Here is a 24194-nt window from a genome sequence, read left to right on the forward strand (position 1 = left end):
TCAAAAGTCCATGGCACAGGAGGTCATAGGTTCTAGAAGAGAATCTTTTATTGTTGTCTTGCTAAATGAACATGCTGTCAAACTGCCTGATAAATATTAGTGTTTATACCCATAGATTAGTGCTGTTCTCCATCTGGATTAGAGAAGCTTCTCTTTACAGTGCTCATCAGTTAAAGCAGAGACTCGTAACTGGTCTAAGTGCTAAGAATAAATGGCTATTGAGTGCTGAGCTGTAAATGGGCTTTTATATTAACACACACACACCCCAAGACTCAGGAGCACTGCAGAAAAGGAGGCCGACAGAATGCAAGAGCTGAAGGATAGGGAGGAGCACTGTGAAACGCTGTCTTCTAGACATTATATAACTGTTGTACTTATGAACTTACCGTAACTATGGTTACCTACACAAGATCAAGCCAACACGCTCAGTGAACATTCCAACAGGCAGCACTAATTGCACTCATCAGTTACAGAGAGAGAGAGAGAGAGAGAGAGAGAGAGAGAGAGAGAGAGAGAGGACATAAATGGGAGAAGGGAACATGTTTGGGGTGCCCAGAGGATTGAGAAGGAGAAGTTAGGTATGGATATGATCAAGATAAATCATTTATGCATACCATCCTCAAAAAATATGTGAAAATATTTCACTAAAATGTCAGATGCATTGTTGTTCTGACATTTTTTCATTGAATGTTACTGATGTTGGGAATATTGTCTATGACTCACATTTTGTCTGAAAGTTTCTGCTGATGTTCTCAGCCACATTTGAACCGCATCGATTGTCTTCAATTACTGAGTTGCAGGTGTTGAAGGACACTAGCTGCTTTCGTGGTGTGTTCCGTCATTTGCCTTTTGACTTTGCCTGTAGTTTCTCTCAGCACCTGAAAGCTGTGTTGACATGTTTCAGTGGCAGCATGTGATTTTTATTTTCAAATGGTCGCTCTTGGGTTCCCGAGCTTCATCTTCACTTCAGGGGCTTCTTTACAACTTTATTAATAATTTCTCAATTTGTATCTAATTCTTTTATTTTCATGTTTAGACTTCTAATCCATCTGGAGTGTATTTTCACAGGGGAAGCAGGGTAGAGTGTCACTGTGCTTTCTTCCAGATGGAGAGTGGTGCAACGAGCATCATTTCCCCTCCAAATGAAACATCGTCTGTAATTATATTAAGTTCCCATTTGAATTTTTTTGTGGACTTATTAACCCCTGCATGGCTTGTTTCTTTGTGCACTGCACATACGGTTTTATCATGATAGGTTGCTAGTGAATTTGTTGCCTCTGGTTGGCATTGCACTCAGCTACTAGCATTGCATTCAACTAATAGTAACTTGGATTTAAATTTAAATGAGCAATAAGATCCTTTCTTTCACTTAAAAAGGACCCTGATGGAATAACCCCAGGGTTGGCACCATGGCATAGTGCTCATCAGGAACCCAGGCTCATCCATCCTCACCAGTGGCTTTTCTTCCATGGTGTTCCTCATGGTCTGTGGTGGCTGCTAAGGCTCCAGTCATACATCCCTTATCCCACAAAGGAATCAGAGTGCTTTGGAGGGCACATGTTGGCTAGCTGAGTTTTTAAAAAACTTTTTGGGAAGTTTCTCCTAATGCAGCGTCATACTCTTATCTGAAAGGGAAGTAACAAATGAAGTCCTTTAGTTTTTTATATTAGGATTGATAGTCTCTTCTATAACTAGTTGGTAAACCCTCCTATCCCATTCTGTTGTTGTTGTTGATTGGCTAGTCTCAGAAATGGATTGATTTGTTTATTTGTCTTTTTTTGCAGAGATAACAAAACCCAGGCTTTCTACACACTAGAAAACATTCTACCAATGAGCTACTCCCCCCGCCCTTTTTTTTTTTTAAATAAATACCGCTTTTAAAAGCACTTTTGGATATCTGAAAATTTTGAGCAGATAGTCCAGAGAGATTCCATATACTCCCTGCTCCTCCTCCATTCTTTATTCCACACTCTACACACATCTCCACATTAGCATCTTGCATTGTGTATATATCTGTTGCAGTTAATAGACAAACACTGATACATTACTATTAAGTGAAGTCCATAATTTCCATAAAGGTTCACACTGCATTAGGTTTTTCGCATATACACACAGGCACACCCATATGCACATGTTCGCATATGCATGTACGCGCATGCGCACACGTGCGCACGCACGTGGGGGAGTCCTTCAATTGGTGCTGCTCTGGCTTTTATTCAGTCTGCTGGTCATTTGTAGGCCCAGATTCATTCCCACATGGGCTATCCTGTGCTTGTTAACTGTGTGAGAAATCTGAACATCTCTCCTGGACAGCTGTGGACATGACTGCCACACAGGGGTCCATCTGTGAGCGAGGTGGGAGCTGTAGCCTCATGTGACCTTCCCAGTAGTGTTTTCTTCCTTTCTGATTGTCCTAATGCAAGCTGACGTCATGGGGGGGCCACCTGTCTTTGCTTTCCTCGCACTGGGATTACATGTGTGTCACTCTCCATCCCTGCTCTCTCTCTCTCACTCTCCATCCCTGCTCTCTCTCTCTCTCACTCTCCATCCCTGCTCTCTCTCTCCACCCCTGCTCTCTCTCTCCATCCCTGCTCTCTCTCTCTCTCTCTCCATCCCTGCTCTCTCTCACTCTCCATCCCTGCTCTCTCTCTCCATCCCTGCTCTCTCTCTCCATCCCTGCTCTCTCTCTCTCTCTCTCTCCATCCCTGCTCTCTCTCACTCTCCATCCCTGCTCTCTCTCTCCATCCCTGCTCTCTCTCTCTCTCCCTCCCTGCTCTCTCTCTCTCCATCCCTGCTCTCTCTCTCCATCCCTGCTCTCTCTCTCCATCCCTGCTCTCTCTCTCTCTCCATCCCTGCTCTCTCTCTCCCTCCCTGCTCTCTCTCTCACTCTCCATCCCTGCTCTCTCTCTCTCCATCCCTGCTCTCTCTCTCCATCCCTGCTCTCTCTCACTCTCCATCCCTGCTCTCTCTCCATCCCTGCTCTCTCTCTCCATCCCTGCTCTCTCTCTCTCTCCATCCCTGCTCTCTCTCTCACTCTCCATCCTGCTCTCTCTCTCTCTCTCCATCCTGCTCTCTCTCTTCACCCCTGCTCTCTCTCACTCTCCATCCCTGCTCTCTCTCTCACTCTCCATCCCTGGTCTCTCTCTCTCCATCCCTGCTCTCTCTCCATCCCTGCTCTCTCTCTCTCCATCCCTGCTCTCTCTCTCTCACTCTCCATCCCTGATCTCTCTCTCACTCTCCATCCCTGCTCTCTCACTCTCCACCCCTGCTCTCTCTCTCACTCTCCATCCCTGATCTCTCTCTCTCTCTCCATCCCTGCTCTCTCTCTCTCACTTCTTCTCCACCGCACTCTGCATCTTTCCCTTTCACTCTGTTGACTTCCCCCACAGTCTACTGTCTCTTTCCCAGTCTGTTGTCATCATTCTTCTTGCTTGACTTTTTGATATAAAATCGGTATGTCCTTATCACCAGAGTCAGTAGGGCAGGCCTCCTCTAAGGAGTTGAGGATCTAGGGAGTTGAACTCTGGATGATGACTCTGTTGGCTGGGACTGGTAAAGACAAAAGAAACGGACTTGAAAACCTCACTCTTTTCCCTTTATTGTTCCCCGATTCCCCAGAAAAATGCTTCCTTGAGAGGCACAAAGGAAACTCATGAAGCCAATGCTGATGCCGATCTTTTTGAGACTCACTGAGCAATACAATCTCCTTCTCATGTTAGACTATTTGAGTAGATTAAAATGTCAGTAATTTAGATCAAAAAAGAGAATGAATACTCATTACAGAGAAATCAAAATATAGCAAAGTTAAGTACAACAACCCAAAAGAGCAGCAATCTCCCAAGTCAGCAACAGCCCTGTAGCAATACAGTGCCTGGACCCTGTAGGGACTCACACTCTTGTCTCCAGTCCAGAAGGCACAAACCTCTGAAATATAAGGTTGTTTTGTTTTTGTTTTTAAGGTTTCCATACATTTATTTATTTTTATTATTTCTAATTATGTGCGGTTGTGTCTGCATGTGGATATGTGCATGTGAGTGCAGGTGCCCGAGAAGGCCAGAGGCATCAGAGCCCCAGGAGCTGGGGTGACAGATGATTTTCAACAGCGTGAGCCCCAGAAGTCAGAACGGTGGACATGAATACCGAGAGAAGCATCCATATCAAACCCCTGCTACCCCAAGACGCAGGGAACATGTCGGAAGAGGAGGCAGAAAGAATGTAGGGACTGGAGGCTGGGGAGGAGTGCTGAGAAATGCTGACTTTGGCACGTGACAATGGCAGCTGCACCCATGACATCACAGAAGCTGTGACTCCCTGCACAAGACCCATGAAAGATCAAGCCTGTCACGGTTATATCGTGGGTGAGGGAGAGAGAGATGAAGCCCCACCCACGCTGAAGAGCTACTGCCTGTATTGGTTGCTGAGGGGTGGGGAGTCATATTCCTTGGTGATATAGACTTGAGTAAATTGTCCTTTCTTAAGGAAATAACCTCCCACTGTGCTCCTGCAAGCAAGCAACCCTTATCAGAAGCAGTAGGCCACCAAGAAAGATGTGAAAGCAGGAGGTTAGAAAAGCGGTTTGGTAGGAGGAGAAAGGGAGATAAGAGAATAATGGGGATGGGAATATGATCAAAGTACACCATCTATACACGTGTGCACGAATAAAATTGTGAAAGGTGGGCTGACGAGAGTGCTCAGTGGCAAAGCACTTGCCTCATAAGCCTGGTGACCCGAGTTCTGTCCCTGGAACCTACGGAAAAGCAGAAGGAAAGAACCGACTCTACGGAGTTGTCTTCTGACCTCCATGAGCATGCTCACACACGTGTGCATCACACACGTGTGTAATAATAATAGAGAATGCTTTTAAAGGAAATTGTGAAATAAAAATAGAGGGTCTTTCTTTAAGTGTTGATAGTAACAAAGGCACTGTACCGAATCCACTGGACAGTGTGATTGTCGTAGGGCATCCACCAGAGAAGACTGCTCAGACATGGGTTTAAACCAATGGAAAGTCTTTATTAGCTGGCTGGTGACTACACTGGGTGTTTGGAATACCAACGTAGCCCCAAGCCTTTCTCAGGCTGAGCTTTTAAGCACAAAAGAACAAGTCCTGGGTTGACACACTTCAGTTAACAAGAACAGTTAGCCAGAAATGGAACTACAGAAGCCGAAGAGCAAGGTTAGTACATTTAGAGACTTTCCCAGAACTGTGGGCTTTGATGGATTAGGTCTTTGTTTTAGTTTTGGCAGGTGGTGCTGTCTATGTGCTGAGTTTTACAGCCTGAATGGTACTTCCATCATGGAGTCAGTTGTCCTAAGACTTGGGGCCTACTAAGGTCTGAAGTCCTGTGACATGACTAAGCACTTTATATTTTTCTTTAAAATATACTTGATTTTGTGTGTGTGTGTGTGTGTGTGTGTGTGTGTGTGTGTGTGTGTGTGCGTGCACGCATGCGCGCGCGCACCTGCCTGTGGGTTACAATGCCAGCATGGAGGTTAAATTCACTTGAAGTATACACCTCAATATTTTTCACAAGTTTGTATGTCATGCAGTTTCCACCATCCTCAAGACACAGAATACAAGCATTCATCCTCATGTGCCTTCTTAAAGGTTTGTTTTTATTATTTTTATTTACATGGGTAGGGATGTATCTGTGTGAGTATATGCCACATGAGCGTAGGTACCCACAGAGGCCAGACAACCCACCCAACATGAGTGCTGGGAAACAAAATCAGGTCCTTTGGCAGAGCAGTAAGTGCTTTTAACTGCTGAGCCGACTCTCCAGCCCTCCATCTGTCCTTCGTAAAGTCAGTTCCCTCTATCTGCATCACAAGATGAAACTGGTTTTCTAGCTTCGTGTAAAGGGAACCACGTAGTATGTGCTGTTGTATCTGACCTCCATTCAAAATATTTGCGAGATTCGTCCATGGTGTGTGTTATCACCTATATCTTTTATTATGCATTAGAATTCTGTTGTAAGAGTAAACCACAATTTTTTTGGATGGTGGTGGTGTACACCTTTAATCTCAATCCTCAGGTGGCAGAGGCAGGCAGATCTCTGTGAGTTCGAGGCCAGCCTGGTCTACAAAGTGAGTTCCAGGACAGCCAGGGTTGTTACACAGAGAATCCCTGTCTCAAAACAAAACGAACAGTATACCACAACTTTTATTTTGATAGACATTTGGTTCATTTGCGTTGAATAAAGCTATGATGACCATTCATGTATGAATCATTGCATAAGTGTGAGTGTTCACTTATCTGGGAGTGGAATGTGGGCTTACATGGTATTTAGTTAGCAAATAAGGAACTTTAAAGCTGTTTTTCCAAATGGCTGTACCACATACTTCTCCAAAATGGTGAATAAGGTCTAATTCTTATTTTCAAGAAGGGTAACATCCACGGGATGCTCCCAATCCTAGACCCTAGATTTCAGAGACCAGTGGATGCCTAAAGCTAAGTAAGCAGGGAGGGCAGGAGGGTCGAGGAAGTCAATGTCAGAGTCACACGCAGCCCCCTTGGAGAGTCTCTCTCTCTGGAGAGACAGTGGCTCCTATCTCCTTTAGTTAGACCTTAGAACAATCTCCAGATCCTCAAACTGGGACTGTCTCCAGCAAGTGCTGAATAAGAAAATCACTCTAAGATCCTGGGGAGAGGAAGTGGATGGGAACAGGCTCTGAGAGAATCCTCAGCTGCTTTCTGTTTTCAGTGTTTGCCAGGAAAAGATGCCTTAAGGCTTAACCCCTCCTCCCTCAGCCCTTCACTGTCCCTCAGCCCTCTGCTGTGCATCCCAGCTGAAGAGGAAGTCCTGTCAAAAGGGGAAGGACCAGTGGCAGTGCAAACACACACGAAACCAGGTTTAAAATAACACAGGACAGCGTGGCTAGTGGGCTGACGCTGCATGGCCTGGCACTTCCAGATGGTGGCACACACTACAGGCACAGCCAGGGTGGCAGCACACACTACAGGCACAGCCAGGGCGCCAGTGGCTGCGCGGCACTAAATCATCCCAATCTATTCTCAGGACCCAGCGTGTGCTGCCTGGCCCCTTGAGAATGACTCGCTGCCCCACCCACAGGACTCTCTACAGACAGCCTTCAGCTCTTACCCCTCAGGACACACAGGAATGAGTATCTCTCAGTGAGTACCAGAAAAACTGAATATATATATATATATATATATATATATATATATATATATATATATATATATATATATATTGCATATGGTCAATGGGTAGGAAGATGCCCCTCCCGTTCAAAGAGCAACAGTCTCTTGAGAGTGCTGTCTTGTCAGAGCGAAGAGGAAGTGGATGGGAAAGATGGAACAAAGGGCAGGACTTTACTGAAGGGTCTCATTGAGAAATGCAATCAAAATAAAGGGTGTGCAATTAACCTGAACGTCTAACGTCAGAGGAATGGGGTGACAGGGGAGCACTGCCATACAGTAGGAACCAATGGAGTCTCTAAAGACAGTGCCAGAAGAAATCATTCATTCAGCTGAGGCATTCAGAAAACCATCAACTGAACAGTGGGTATAACTGCATCCCACTCCTCCATTCGGTGAGATAAGAATAGTTCCCACCTCACAAGGACGTGTGACAAGACTTAATTGACTCCCTTTCCTTTTTTGTGAAAAAAAAAATTGATGTACATACTTTGAATAAATTAATTGCATGTATGTAAACTTTCCCCAAAAGTTGATTTAAAATAGAATGTTTTTAAAAAAAACAGAATATCAAAGAAAAATGTGAAGAGTACTTTAATGCGAGAAATCCACAGATGTCTGGGAAGAAGATTTATTTATTAAGGGATGAAATAGGGATCACACACTCATGAATACAAAATAAAATGACACTGTTGCCTCTTCATCTCCCAGGGAAAGATGGGGAAAACTCCAGACCAGTTCACCAAACTGTGGGTCAGGAAGCCTTCCATGTCCAAGAGAGCTCTCTACCCCTCCCTTTTCCCTTTTAAGAGGTCACGGTAGGCAGGTAAGAAGCACCACCTCTATGGGGCCAGCTAGCCCAAGGTCACAGGCTAAGTGAATAAGTGCTGTGGGAAGTGCTGTGAACATGTGCTGCTACCATTGGTTAATAAAGAAGCTGCTCTGGCCTGTGGCAAGACAGGTTATAGCCACGCGGGAAATCCAAGAAAGATAGAGGGAGAAGAAAGGCAGAGTTGGAGAGATGCCATCCAGCCACCCAAGGAGCAAGATGTCAGCAGACTAGTAATGCCACAGCCACGTGACAAAATATAGATTAACAGAAATGGGTTAATTTAAGCTGTAATAGCTAGCTAGCAATAAGCCTGAGCCATATACCAAACAGTTTGTAGTTAATAATAAGCCTCTGTGTGTTTATTCATGACCGAGCAGCTGTGGGACAGAGGAAAACTTCCTGCTACAGTACTTGAAGTCAGGATTGTTGTTTTGCTATTTTTTTTTAATTTTCCAGTCATTTCAACTTTCTGCCATTTATATTAAAACTATGTGACAAGTTGGAGAGATGGCTCAGTGGTTAAACGCACTGACTGCTCCTCCAGAGATCCTGGATTCTATTCCTACCGACCACCTGGCAGCTCACAAGCCTCTGTAACTCAAGTCCGATCAGATCTGATGCCCTCTTCTGACCCCTGTGCACACCAAGCACAAGCATGGGGCACAGATATCCATGCAAATAAAATATCCACTCACATGGCAGCTCACAACTGTTTGTAACTCCATTTCCAGGGCACCCAATGCCCTCTTCTGGCCTCTGTGGGTACCAGGCATGCAAGTGGTGCACAGACATACACAAAAGAAAAACACCCACACATAATATAAAAATAGCCGGGCAGTGGTGGCACACACCTTTGATCCCAGCACTCGGGAGGTAGAGGCAGACATACCTCTGTGAGGTCAAGGACAGCCTAGTCTACAGAGCAAGTTCCAGTCCTGTGGGACGTCTTTCTGATGCTGTGAATATGTATGTGTTGCTATGATTGGTTAATAAAGAAGCTGCTCTGGCCTGTGGCAAGTCAGGTTATTGCCAGGCAGGAAATCCAAGGAGAGAGACAGGAAAGAGAAAGATGGAATCTGGAGGGATGCCAGCTGCCACCGCCAAAGGAACAGCAAGATGCCAGCAGACCGGTAAAGCCACTGAACATGTGGCAAAACATAAATTAATAGAAATTGGTTGATTTTAGATATAAGACCTAGCTAGCAAGAGGCCTGCTATAGGCCATACAGTTTGTAAATAATATTAAGCCTTTGAGTGATTATTTTATAAGCAGCTGTGGGACCGTGGGGCAGGGCAGGACTGGAGAAAACTTACAACTACATTCCAGGGCAACCAGGGCTACACAGACAAACCCTATCTCAAAAATACAAAAGAAATAAAATAAAAATAACTTTAAAAAAATTCATTTCAGACTAAAAGGAGTTTGGAGTAGAGAGATTACTCAGTGGTTAAGGGCACTAATTGTTCTTCCAGAGGACCTGGGTTCAATTCCCAGTGCCTACATGGTGACTAACTGTAACTAGTCTTTCTCTGTCCTACCAGCTAGCTCCCAAGTAAATGGCATGGAGATTATTAATTATGAAAGCTCAGTCAATAGCTTAGGCTTGTTTCTAACTAGATCTTACAACTTAAATTAACCCATATTTTTTATTAAGCTATGTTCTACCATGTGGCTGTGTCCAACTCATTCTGCATCTGGATGACCTCTTTCCCCATCTCCACCCTTCTTCCCAGCATCCTCTCTGCCCTAAAAATTCTGCCTAGCTATTGCCCATTCAGCTTTTTATTTAAACCAGTCAGAGTGACACATATTCACAGTGTATGACTCCATTTGTATGAAATGTTTGAGGGCATTGCAATCTGAGGCAGGTGGCAGGTGAGGACAGTGGGGTTTTTTTTGGGGGGGGGCAGTAATGAAGTGTTCTCTAGTTAATTGTGGTGATGCTTGCACAGATCTATGAACAAGAAAAAGAACCAACAAACTGTAACACTTTAACTCGGTCAAGGGCATATCTTGCTGCTAAAAGTTTTGCAAAACATGTTTTGCTTTTATACTAATAAAATTGGTGGTTTTATATGTTAATGAATATATCATGATATGGGTTTTCAGCCTATTAATGCCCCCTCAAATTCCAAATTATTATGATTAAGACTCTACCCCTATCCAGTCCTCTGACAACTGCTCTAAATAGGTAAGTTCTCTAACAGAAGTGGGAGGAAATACCTGTGGTTGTAGCAAAAAGAAAAAGGGGGAAATAAAAGCATATATCAATGAACAAAATGGAAAATCCAGAACTCATTGTATGGCATTATAAGCTTTTTACAGTTCTGCAGTGAAGGCCCTTTCCTTGAATGGCATTGGAATAATCAGTGATTTGGGGCAGAAGCAAAATTAGACCCATATCTTAACAACATACCACAAAAGGAACTCCCAGATGAAGTGTTAAATATCAAAATCACATTAAATAAAATCAAGAAGAAATAAGAATGGAGTGTTTATCAGAGTTATGAATGGTATGTTACTTTCCCAAATCTAAAAGCAATTGAAAAGTATCATTAAAGTTGGATGTCTCTATATTTGAAAATCTCATTTCTATACCTTAAAACAAAAGTTAAAATAAAAGACTATAGACCAAGTATTTATCACATGTATAATTAACAGAAAAGACTCAACTAACTGCTTATTTTTTAAAGGGGGGGGCGGGGTAAGGAGAGTCCAGTGAGTGAGTAAATCAACGGAGGAAATGAGAGAATTTGTGTCAAGACAATCAATCCTAAGCATATACAAAGGTCCGTAATTGCTGCAATCAAAGACATGCAAATCTACAGCACCTCTCCTGCATTGACCTGCACATTTGCCTTATGTCTTGAACTTGCTACAACAAATCAGTCTGAATTCTTCCTTTTTTTCCCAGAACTGGATTAGTGTTCAAATACAGCAAGCCCATGTATGGTGATATATTGTGTACCCCAGTAAAGCTTGTCTGAGAATCAGAGAAGCAGAACAAGCCAGCCACACGTTCTTACCTCTACGAAAACCCGAGTCTCCAGAGCAGAGTTCCTGTTTCCTCACATCTTATATACCTTCCTGTGTCCTGCCATATAATTTCCTGGGATTAAAGGTGTGTGTCCATCCTAAGCAAAGACATGAGATCTCAAGTGCTGGGATTAAAGGTGTGTACCCCAACATCTGGCTCTGTTCCCAGTGTAGCCTTGAACTCACAGAAATCCAGATGGATCTCTGCCTCCTGAGTGACAGGTGTGTGCCACCACTGCCTGACCTCTGTGTCTAATCTAGTGGCTGGCTCTGTCCTCTGGTCCCCAGACAAGCTTTTTTGGGGTACACAATAGGTCACCACACCCATGGTCTATGCCAGGCTCAAATGACCTGCCAATCATCCTACCCCTTCCTCGGCAAAAATGTTATCAACTGTGTAAAATAAACACCTTGTCTGGTTCTCCTTCCTCCTGTTCCCTGTCTCCCCTCCTCCCCTTCTTCATCTCTTATTATCCACAAACACGTATGCGTGAATTTTCTAACCCACGAGTTACCAGATGGCTCATGATTCCCTGAGACACCTTTCAACAAACCTGTTAAATGACTGAAGAGAGAGCCACCTGGTCAGCGGTCCCTGATGCTTGCCCCGCCCCCTCTCAACCTCACTCCACAGCCCTGCTCCCTCCTCTCTACACCCCTACAGCTTTCCTCCCCAGTGCAGGCATGGGTCTCTGATATTAAAGACACTTTAAGTCTCTTGCCTTTCCTGCCACATACCTCCCTCCTTTCACAAAGAAAGCTATTAGTAGCCGGGCGGTGGTGGCGCACGCCTTTAATCCCAGCACTCGGGAGGCAGAGCCAGAGGGATCGCTGTGAGTTCGAGGCCAGCCTGGGCTACCAAGTGAGCTCCAGGAAAGGCGCAAAACTACGCAGAGAAACCCTGTCTCGAAAAACCAAAAAAAAAAAAAAAAAAAAAAAAAGAAAGCTATTAGTTGTTTGGCTTCTCATGTGATGCTTTAGGATTATTATTTAAAAGTAAAAGCTAAGAGTATTTGACAATAATGCATGTGTACAATTTTATATCATTAATGGAAGTGGGAACTTATCAAGGGCCATAAAATTGTGCATTCGTTTTGATTACTTGTGTGTGTGTGTGTGTGTGTGTGTGTGTAAATGACACTCAAATAGTTAACATCCTTGTTCTCTCTGTGTGTTCCCCCTTCCCCACCTTTATTTAAAAGGCTTGCTAGAGGCAGATCACTGACTTCAGGTTTCTGACTCAAGGGATCTAGAGCAGGACCCAAGAACTTTCAGCTTGAACAAAAATTCCAAGCTATTCTGAATAGAGGAGCGATTTTTAGAAATCCATTGCCAGTGAGTTGCTGGGGGTGGTAGGGGACTGTGTTCCCAAGCCCCTCTGTATTTGGGTTTTGATTCTGAGTCGTGTGGTCTCCCTGTATTCTTTCGCCAAACTCAGCTCCATTTGACTTGAGTTCGTTTCTCTTTTCAACCGAAAAAGCCTGCTGAGAGCCCAGGGAAAAGGATCTTAGGAGGCTGGGTGTGGTGTGTGCTATAGCCTGGTGCTGCTAAGTCAGGCAGGGTTGCAAGCTCCATAGCAAATACCAGGTTACAACTCAAACAAGCAAAACCATGTTTTGAAAAACAAAAAAGGACAGCTGGGTATGGTGACACACGCCTTCAGTCCTAACACTTGGGAGACAAGAGCAGGGAGATCTCTATGGATTCTAGGCCAGCCAAGACCAAAATTTACCATCTCCAACTTTATTCCATTCCTGGGAACCAAGGGGCATAGGTTGGACAGTACCTTTGCTGTGGGATGGTCTGTATGTCAAATTGCTCTGATTGGTCAATAAGTAAAATACTGATTGGCCAGTGGCTAGGCAGGAAGTATAGGCAGGACTAACAGAGAGGAGAAAAGAAAGAACAGGAAGGCAGGAGGAGACACTGCCAGCCACGGCCATGACAAGCAGCATGTGAAGACGCCAGTAAGCCACAAGCCACGTGGCAAGGTATAGATTTATAGAAATGGATTAATTTAAGATATAAGAACAGTTAGCAAGAAGCCTGCCACAGCCATACAGTTTGTAAGCAATATAAGTCTCTGTGTTTACTTGGTTGGGTCTGAGCAGCTGTGGGATTGGCAGGTGACAGAGATTTGTCCTGATTGTGGGCAAGGCAGGAAAACTCTAGCTACAAATAGCGCCCAACAAGTTGGCAAGAGTTTCCACCTAAAACCTGAGAAAAGATTCTAAAACGGAGCTAAAAACAGCTTCCTAATTGTCTCTCTCAAATGAGGAGCAGCCTGCCGGTTTGAGCTACTTGTGGGTTCCTGGCATGTGTGCTCGACTTGCAGTATGGCGGGAATGAGGCCTCTGCAAGTGGCACATTAAGCTGAGTGGTGGATTTAGCCTTTGCTAGTATAAAGCAAAAAAAGAGGTCTCTGGGCTGCATGCTGCTTGGAAAAAAGCATAGACCCATGATAGCTCCCAGAGCTGGCTGTAAACATACCACCGCCATCTTGGGAAGCTGAGGTGGGCGGAGTCAGCAGCCATAGCACCGTTTCAGTATTACAAATGCTGCAGTTTAAAGCAATAGGTTCACAATAAAACTGATTCAGATGGAATAGTTTACAATGTGTGTAAAATATACGTAGGCTTGAAAGAGACAAAAAAGGTGATATATACAGTTATATAAACAAATACATGGTTTTAAAAAATAAAGTCTTGCCGGGCGTTGGTGGCGCATGCCTTTAATCCCAGCACTCGGGAGGCAGAGCCAGGCGGATCTCTGTGAGTTCGAGGCCAGCCTGGGCTACCAAGTGAGCTCCAGGAAAGGCGCAAAGCTACACAGAGAAACCCTGTCTCGAAAAACCAAAAAAAAAAAAAAAAAAAAAAAATAGTCTTTAAAGAGACAGTAAAATTAATATAAAAATAAGTCAAGTAAAGATGGCTATCACACAGAGAATCTGGATTATGTTCTCTTTGATATTCGTAACTGAAGAAAAACTTTTGATTGTAAAAGTTGTTGGGTTATGCCAAAATGTATATTTTAAAGATACCTTGACTTCAAATTTTGGATGTAAAGATGTGTTGCTTTGGAAAGGAGGCTCTGCTTTTGTTTCCACAGAAAGCCAGAGGCTATGGATTTGTTCCAGATTAAGATACATCAGGTTTGACCAGCCAAGACCCCCTGAAAGGTCTCTGATGATGCCATGGCCCAGAATGATCCAACATCCAGAATGGTTTGAAGGCAACTGGCTCAGGCAATACAGCCTCATGGACTATTCCATAATCCTATAATTTTCTTTGTGTCCCCATAAAATACAGCGCCCCCCTCCAGCAGGAAGTAGTAAGAGAAGTTACACCCAAATTCCCAAATTACATGTAATTTTACTATGTTAAGGTTAAAACCTTCCTTTAAAAAAAAAAAGAAAAGAAAAGGGAAGTGCTATGGGAGGGTCTGTATGTCAAATTACTCTGATTGGTCAATAAATAAAACACTGATTGGCCAGTGGCTAGGCAGGAAGTATAGGCAGGACTAACAGAGAGGAGAAAAGAGAGAACAGGAAGGAGGAGGAGACATTGCCAGCCACCGCCATGACAAGCAGCATATGAAGACGCCAGTAAGCCACAAGCCACGTGGCAAGGTATAGATTTATAGAAATGGATTAATTTAAGATATAAGAACAGTTAGCAAGAAGCCTGCCATGGCCATACAGTTTGTAAGCAATATAAATCTCTGTGTTTACTTGGTTTGGTCTGAGCAGCTGTGGGACTGGCGGGTGACAGAGATTTGTCCTGACTGTGGGCCAGGCAGGAAAACTCTAGCTACATACCTTCAAGCATATTTCGCTAAGTTTCATACCATTTTACCATTTCTTTGATTAAAAACAACAAAACATTCTGCATAGGGATTCAGATTTTTCTCTTGAAACCAACCAAAGTATCTATGGCCTAAACAAGATAAAATTTTACTTCTGTCACAAAGAACAGTTCCAAAATGGGTGGCCCCATACTGACAAGCTAGCTGCACTTTCAGATATCACCTTGGAATGCAAACAGGCATACAGGTGCCTCTCTCTCTCTCTCTCTCTCTCTCTCTCTCTCTCTCTCTCTCTCTCTCTCAGGATTCACACCACGTCTAGATTCTAGTCAACAGTGAAAACTGGGGATAGAGAAGGCATTTCTTTCTCTAAAAACAGAATCTGAAAGGCACATGCATCATACATGTAAACATTTCTCTTTGGTCATAAATTTTAAAACATACATAAGTTACTGTAAGAAATTCTTGGAAATATAAACCCATACATAAGTAACTATAAGAAATTCTTGGAAATAAGAGTTGAGTTGGTTAGTCATATGCCTGGCTCTACTTTAAGGTTCTATTGCCAAGGAAAAGAAAGACTGGATCTTAAGAGACATCGAGCAACCCCCACCCTGCAGACTGTATACAATGCTCTGCAATCTGTTGATTGCACAATGTCCCTTCGGGTCAATGAGCACAGAGCCTCTTTGGGTTAATAGCTGTCTAATATTTCATCGTACGGTTCTAACACAATACCATTCACTGGCTGACCTGTAAGTTAAGTCCACTTTCGGTCTTTCTTCAACAAACAAACTTGCTCACAGACTCTTGCTTCCTAGAATTTTTGTTTTTGTAGGAAAAGCTGACTCTAAAATGAGTCAAAGGGTGTGTACATTTTTTTATTTTTCTCAAAATTGCCAAATTACTCCTCCCAAAGTCTCTATAGAAGACCAAATTAGTTATACATTCATCAGCAAGAAAAGAGAGTCCTCATTTCTTCATAATGTCATAAACTATTTATTTTTTGGCCCATGTGAATGGGTGAAAAATTCTGTTACTTTTGGCTGAACTTCTATGGGTGTGTTTGGGGATTCTGCCATATCTTCATTGGTGACGATTTTGTGTGTTATGCTAACTCATATCTGCAAACCACTGGGAACCCAGCAGGAGGCAGAACTCACCCCTGGGTTATTCGCAAGAAGGGACTGCAAAGCAAAGACTACTTATGGTGCTGTGGGCAAGACTTGGTGTGATTTTTTTTTTATTGAGTTCTGACAAATAAAGCTCGCTTGGAGTCAGAGTACAGAGCTAGCCACTAGCCGACCTAAATTAACCATAGAGGTTTGGAGGACTATAGACAGAGAGGAGACAAGAAGTAGTAAGGCAGGGTGGAGAGAAGATCTCAGCCTTTTTAGACCAAGTAATGGTAGAGGTAGGAGGCTGCTGGTGGCTGCTCCCTGCTTCTCTGATCCTTCAGATTCTTACCCCAATATCTATTTTTTATTGATAAAGATTAATTAGATTAATGCTTCACAGAGACAGAAGCAGCAGGACAATATGGAGAATTCATGCTCCCCTATGAGCCAGGAGAACTGGAAGCGTGGAGAAAGTCATCCCTATGAGCTGTTGTGACAGATCCCCTCAGCACCAGCCAGGGGTACATCGACCAGCAGAAGTACCCCAGTTGTTCAACCCTGTCAGTGTCCTGCTGGTTCTCCCTGTTGATCCAACCCAGAAGAGAAGCCAGCTCAGAAGAACGCAAGGAGAGGATGCCAGGTGTCACAGTTCAAGGCAGCCTCCCAGGCACAGATACAGCAAAGAGAGCCGAGAAGAGACTGAAGAGCACCACATTCCTCCCTATTTTTCTTTTAGGTGTATGTGTGTGACACTGTGATATGAAAGAAAATATAGCCAGGCGGTGGTAGCGCACGCCTTTAATCCCAGCACTTGGGAGGCAGAGGCAGGCGGATCTTTGTGAGTTCGAGGCCAGCCTGGTCCACAGAGCGAGACCCAGGAAAGATGCAAAGCTACACAGAGAAACCCTGTCTCGAAAAACCAAATAAATAAAGAAAGAAAAGAAAATATGTATTTGTTCTCGTCCGCAGGAAGAAGACAGAGCTCCTCTGGTGGTCTGAATGAGAACGGTGCCATAGGCTCAAACATTTGAATGTTTGGCCCTCTGTTGGTGGAACTGTAGGAAAGATTAGGAGGTGTGGCCTTGGAGGAAGCGTTCCACCAATTGGGGACTGAGTGTTCAAATATATGAGCCTATGAGGAACACTGTCATTGATTCAAGTTGCCACACCTGGGGTGGCTTTGGTGGCTCTTGGTTGTCCAGCACCATAACCCCCTGAGATATGTTCACTTGAGATGAGAAAGTCTCAAAACACCCAAGGGCCCACAACTTCCCCACCCCACCCCCTTTTTAGTAATACACAGCCAAGAGATTGAGGCAACCTTCTCAAGAGAGACTTTCTCAATGAAGTGTGTGTGTGTGTGTGTGTCTTTTAAAGTTACATTGCTCAAGGGATGTTAATCTAGATATAAACTTAAAAGATTAAGAAAAACATTGGTGAGATTGTGCAAGACCTCCCCACCTCAGTTTTTATCTTTTCTACCTTATACTTTTCTTCTCTTTCTCATCCCCTGTGACCTTCATCTCAGGACCCTGTTACTGAAGAAGATCCTGCTGTTTCATATTACTGGGTTACTTAGGAAATAATTTTGAAAATGTCTCTGCTATGTAAGTCTCCCATCTGTCTAAGTGGGTAGATTTGAAGTCTTCTGTCCCTATTTAAATTGTTCAAAATGTAACCTGGAGCCTGAACCCAAATGTCACAATGATGATAACATGTAGAAAGCAAGATCTCTTCTAGGCTGGCTCCTCTTTGAGCATTAGCCGGAGATGGGTACACACAATAGTAAAAGAGATTTTTCTATATTAAAGAAGAAAGAAAGAAAGAAAGAAAGAAAGAAAGAAAGAAAGAAAGAAAGAAAGAAAGAAAGAAAGAAAGAAGGAAGGAAGGAAGGAAGGAAGGAAGGAAGGAAGGAAGGAAGGAAAGAAAGAAAGAAAGAAAGAAAGAAAGAAAGAAAGAAAGAAAGAAAGAAAGAAAGAAAGAAAGAAAGAAGGAAAGAGAGAGATTGGCATACTTATTTTTATCTAAAGAATTTTTCTTTCATAAATGAGATTACAAGGTAGTTAATGAGTTTATCAGTTTTACAGATAAGGAAGGTATGCTGAGAAACTAAAAGTAAATCAATAAAGGTCACACTGTAACCTTGATCCCACGCAGAGAGAAGCCTTGCAGCAGCGATTTCCCAGGAGCCTCTAGTGCCCCTCCCTTCAGCTCTCAGACTGTCATAGTTTCATTTGCAAAGCTAATGTGTTTAACAGGTGTGTAGGTGCTTGAGGCTGACCTCCAAAGAAAACATATAAAAGGCTTCCTACCTACATGCCACTGTCAACGGAATGATCCTGGGGACAAAGAACTTGGTACGGACCAGCATGTGTGAGGGTTCTTCTCTTAAAAAAAAAAAAAATGGGGAGTCTTAAAACAGAATGACTATCCCATTTTGCTTTGAGTAGATTTAATAACAAAAACTGTCTGTCTCTGTAACAGAGAGTCAAACAATGGAAGCAGCCTAGAGCCAAGTCACATAACACACACACACACACACACACACACACACACACACACACACACACACCATGAAAGGAATGGCTAAATTGTCTCAACTAAACCTACATTTCTTCTGGGCATTGTCTCGTGGTTTTCTTAAATTGTAGGACAGCCCTAGCCGTAGTGAGGATGAAAATCTGCATTTTTTTTTTCTCTGCTCGGGTACAAGGAAGGGGAAAACAGAGGGGCAGTGTGAAGAGCTAATGAAGTCCTGAGTGAACGCATGTTATTAACATGAGCAGCATGTGTCAAGGGCCACAACCGTTGACCTTTGGCTAAAACCACAGTGTGTAGCAAGTATCAACTGTAATTTCCTCCTCCATGATGACTGAAATCTGAGACTGCTCCCCTATAGGGACCTCCCTACCAAGATTAGCTAACAGACTTGTACTGAGTTCCAGGCTACTGATGGGGAGGGGGGGGGGTCTCCATTAGAGCACACAGTTAGCCCATGCCAACTTTTCTGTATGTGTGTTTCCTGTCTCTGCATTCCCCTGTCACCCCAGCCAGGCCGACCACTGAGCTGTGCAGGTAGTGGCAAGAAACACCAGCCACATGCCAGTCACATTCCTACTTGCCTTTGCCCAACGGTTTTTCTTTTCCTCTTTAAGATTTTTTATTGTTGTTTATTGCATATGGGTGCTTCTGCCTGCGTGTATGTCTGTGTATGTCACGGAGGCCAGAAGAGGGCAGAGGCTCCCCTGGAAGTGGAGTTAAGCACAGTGGCAGTACCCAGTACCGTGCAGGTACTAGGAACTTGGGTCCTCTGGACGAGCAAGTGGTCTCAAGTGCTGAGCTATGCTCCAGCCCCCAATTCTTTTCGTAAAGATTGCACTCTTGCTTCCTTGCTTGCTCTTACCTCAGCTCTCAACTAGTTACTTTTTTACAGAACTCCATCTGAAACCTTCTTTTTCAGGATTACAAGTACCAAACTGCTGCTGGGGTCGAGGCCAGAGAAAACTGGAGGCCTCCTCATAACTGTACGGTCCTGATCTACTCTGATACGTTTATAAAAAGTACTCTTTGGAGGGCTGGGGAACTACTCATCGGCCTGTGTCATGTGGACAGTGCTGGACACTCACACAACAAGGTTTAGAGTCACCCTGTCCCTGCATTTGCACCCAACATGGAGCGAAATGATGCTTATAAAACGGACTTTCTCCAGGGAAGGCCAGCCTGCAACCAGGGACTTAGAGCAGGGTGAAACCTGATCGCAACACTCAAAAAAGATACAGATATCCCTCCCCTTTATTAGCCTGTTCTCTCCTGAGTTTCTTTTACTACCTATTGTATGCCAACCCACAAAAGTTGAGAGGCTGTGTTGAAAGTTACTTCCCACTCATCTGGGCATAGTGTCTCAAGCCTTTAATTCTGGCAGCACTCAGGAGGCAGAGGTAGGCGAATCTCTGAGTTCGAGGACAGCCTGGTCTACAGAGCAAGCTCCAGGACAGGGAGGGCTGCACGAGAAATCTTATCTTAAAAAAAAAAAAAAAAAAAAAAAAAAAAAAAAAAAAAAAATCTCTCCCACTTCTAGTCTTGGCCAAAACCAAAAGCCTCACTCAGTTGGTACTCAGTCTCATTTTTGGTTCCACAACTCCAAGAAGAGAAAAGATGCCATTTGGGCAAAATCTGGTAACAAATTATATGCAAGCAAGTTTTCCTAAGCCTTTTTTGATGTGTTCCAAGAAACTTAAGTGCAAGAAATATCACTTTTGTCTTTTGTTTTGTTTCTTCTAGATCAAATTAAATCTGGTTGGGTTCTCATTCCCTACAAGAAGTGATAGCAACTTACCATGAGTCATCTGAGATTTTTATATTCCGGGAAGAGCCAAAGACATTTCCCAATTGTGCCATGACTCCTGGCAGAGAAAATTATGATTAAACAACAACAACAACAACTATGGTCTATTCGAGCAGAGATACTTCCACAACTGATATTGTTCCCTTTCAGCTACACGTGGAGGGCTTAAATTCTCAGACCCAGGAAGCCACGGGGCTCTTGGATCATTCACCTGTTGCCACAAGCTGCAGTTGGGTGGGATTTTGGCTCTTCCTCTGGCGTTTATTGCTGGCTAACTGAACAAAGGATGCCCCTGGTGTTGGGAAACCGTGAAAAGAAGCGCTCCTATTGAACTTGAGAACGGGTGCTGGGCCTTCATGTGCATGACAATCACTTTATTTATCGTAACACAATGGCCACTTTGTTTTACAAGCTCATTGTGAAAATTTGTAAAAAACAAACCACTCTGCTAATACACAACTCCTGCTGAGGTATGAGGAAATGGAATAAAGGGAATTCTTTAGAATTTTTCAAGTAACTAAAAATAAGAAACCATTCTAGAAGTGCCGCTTTGATTGTCTGAATGACCTCTACTATACCAAAAGTCCAAGGAACTTCCCACACAATCCATAATCCAAGGGGAAGTTCATGCCAGATGCGGGTGTCTAATGACCCAAAACCCACTCAAGGGCTACAGCTCAAACACACTCTGACCTTTCACAAACTAGGATGTGATTTTGCAGATATTTCCAAATAAAGCCACTTTAAATGGCAAAAGCTGTTTAATTTGACGTTGACTAGTAGAGTGACGGTAGATAGGTAGGGTTTGACGGCATCTATTAGAGAAATCTTTCTCAAACTTTAGCCTGCACCAGCACTACCTGAAAGGATCGCCAAAGCAGAGACATCCTGAGCCCTTAGAGCAGTGGTTCTCAACCTTCCTAATGCTGTGACCCTTTCATATGGTTGCTCATGCTGTGTGACCTCCACCATGAAGTTATGTTCATTGCTACTTCATAATTCTAATTTTGCTACTGTTATGGATCGTAATGTAATTATCTGTGTTTTCCGATGGTGTTAGGCGACCCTTAGGAAAGAGTCATTTGAGTCACTGAGCCTTAGAGTTTCTAATTTGGTAAGTCTGAGATAAAGCCCCTTATTGCTTTGTTTACAGGTTTCCAGCTGGTTCTGAGTTTCCTGGAGAAGTCCTATTGAGAACACTGTACACTTACAGGGATGGAGAAATACTGGCTATAGTGCTGACTCTAACATGGATGCACATGCTGTTTTCTCCAAGGACAGAGAGCTCACAATTATCCACATTTGTTTCACTTAGCATAATGGTTTGAGATTCATGTTATGATGTATAGTAATTATCCATTCCTAACTGGGTAGTGCCTGCCATTCCAGTACTTTAGAGGCCGAAGTGGGAGAATCACAAGTTTATGGCCAGCCTGAGACATACATATGACTGATTACTTTTTATTGTTGGGTGATATTCTATTTAATGGATATGCCACACTTTCTATTTCTACTAACCTGGTTTTATGGCTTGACTCTGAAATGTTCCTCACAGGCTTATGTTTTAGTCGCTTATTCTCTGATGCTGGTGGTGTGTGTGTGTGTGTGTGTGTGTGTGTGTGTGTGTGTGCAAGTGCATTGGAGTGTGAGCACACACACACTTGAGACTGAGTTTCACTATATAGTTCTGGCTGACCTAGAACTCATTATTAGACCAGGATATCTTCAAACTCATATGGACTCACAGAGCTCTGCCCATCTCTGCTTCCCAAGTAGTGGTGGGGTTTTTTGAGTCTATACAGCCTTTAAGAGTTGGGGTCTGCCGGGCGGTGGTGACACATGCCTTTAATCCCAGCACTCGGGAGGCAGAGCCAGGTAGATCTCTGTGAGTTCCAGGCCAGCCTGGGCTACAAAGTGAGTCCCAGGAAAGGTGCAAAGCTACACAGAGAAACCCTGTCTCGAAAAACCAAAAAAAAAAAAAAAAAAGAGTTGGGGTCTAAGGTGGGTGGCGGTGGCCTTTTAATCCCAGCACTCCAGAGGCAGAGGCAAGTGGATCTCTGTGAGTTCGAGGCTAGCCTGGTCTACAGAGTGAGATCCAGGACAGTCATGGTTGTTACATAGAGGAACTCTGTCCTGAAAAACCAACCCCCACTCAAAAAAAAAAAAAAAAAAAAAAAGATGGAGTCTAGGAGATGGCGGGGGGTGGGGGTGGGGGGGGGCATTTGTTGTTCTTACAGAGGACCCAGGTTCGATTCCCAACACCCACACTGTTGATTAAGCGATGGTGTTCATGGCTGGCCGCTGCTTGCGGCAGCCATGCCAACAGAGGAGAGTGCTGGAGGAGAGTCACAAGCCATGGTTACCTTTTTAGAGCTTTATTGGGAGAGAGGGGGAAGGAGAGAGAGAGAGAGAGAGAGAGAGAGAGAGAGAGAGAGAGAGAGAGAGAGAGAGAGAGAGAGAGGGAGGGAGGAGGGGGCTTATGGAAGGAGAGCGTGCAGAAAAGGAGAGAACGCAGAGAGGGCACGCCTGCTTTTTAGGCTGGGACGCCATCGCAGGCTGTGACATAATTAAGGACAGAATCCTTACACACACAGTAGCTCACAACTGTCCATAACTCCAATTCCAGGGGATGCAACAGCCTCTTCTGACCTCTAAAGCACCAGGCATGCACATGGTGCACAGACAGGTAATCAAGCAAAACACTCATACATGTAAAGTACGAGAGGAGGAAGAAGAGGACAGTACTAGCTCATCAGGATTTAACTGTGTATTTCCCTCATGACTAGTGATTTCTGTGTGTCTGTCTCCCATCTCCTCTTGTGTTTATGCATCTTTTTGTTTTTGTTTTTGCTTTATCAAGGCTTAAGAGTTCCTTATACACTCCAGACACATTCTTTATCAGATGTTGATTTACTACAAATCTCTGGTTCATGTCGTCATTATCTGAACTCTCTTCTATTGAGAGCTAAGCTAAGATGTTCAAATTCATCAATTTGTTCTTTTATGGCTTGGGCATCTGTGTTGTACCTGAGAAATCTTTGACTGTTCTCAAGATTACGAATGTTTTAACATGTTTCCTTTTAGAGGTTTAATAGCTGTAATACATTTTTAAATTATAATTTATTTTTATTTTAAGTGTATGGGTGTTTTGCTTGCATATATGTCTGTATACCACTATCGTGCTTTGTGCTCAAGGAAGGCAGAGGAGAACATCAATTTCCCTGGAACAGGAATTACAGATAGTTATGAGCTGCCATGTGGGTGCTGGGAATAGAACCAGGTTCCTCTGGAAGAGCAGCCAGTGCATCTCACTGCTTTGCCCTCTCTCCAGCCCTTGATCTGTGATAAATTTTGAGTTAGGTTTTGTGGTGTAAAATACAAACTGGAAGTAAATTTGCTAAAATGTAAATACCCAAATTGGTTCAGTACCATTTCTTGGGGGGAAAAAAATTAGCTTTACTACAGAGAATTGTCTTTGTAAGTTTGCCAAAAGTCTATTGCTTGGGGCTGGAAAGATGGTTCAGCACATAAGAGCACTTACTATACAATTGTGAGGGCTGTACTTTAGAGCCCAACACTGAACTAGGCCTCCTAAATTGAAGGATATGGATATTGCTTCTGGAGTCTGTGTGTACACAGGCACATGGCTGCATCCAAGTGTACACACATACTTAGATTAAAAAATATTAAGGTGTTTAGATTTACTTATTTTATATGTATGAGTGCTTTGCTTGCATGTATGTATGTGCACACACATGTGCCTGGTGTCAGAGGAGGTCAGAAGAGAGTGTTAGGTCCGCTGGAACTGGGAATCAGCCCTGGTTCCCTGCAAGAACAAGAGCTCTTACCCACTAAGCCAACTTTCCAGCCTCCAAATCCTCCAAATAAATAAGTCA

The sequence above is a fragment of the Peromyscus maniculatus genome, chromosome 1, assembly GCF_049852395.1.
Source record: "Peromyscus maniculatus bairdii isolate BWxNUB_F1_BW_parent chromosome 1, HU_Pman_BW_mat_3.1, whole genome shotgun sequence".
NCBI classification, from domain to species: Eukaryota; Metazoa; Chordata; class Mammalia; order Rodentia; family Cricetidae; genus Peromyscus; species Peromyscus maniculatus.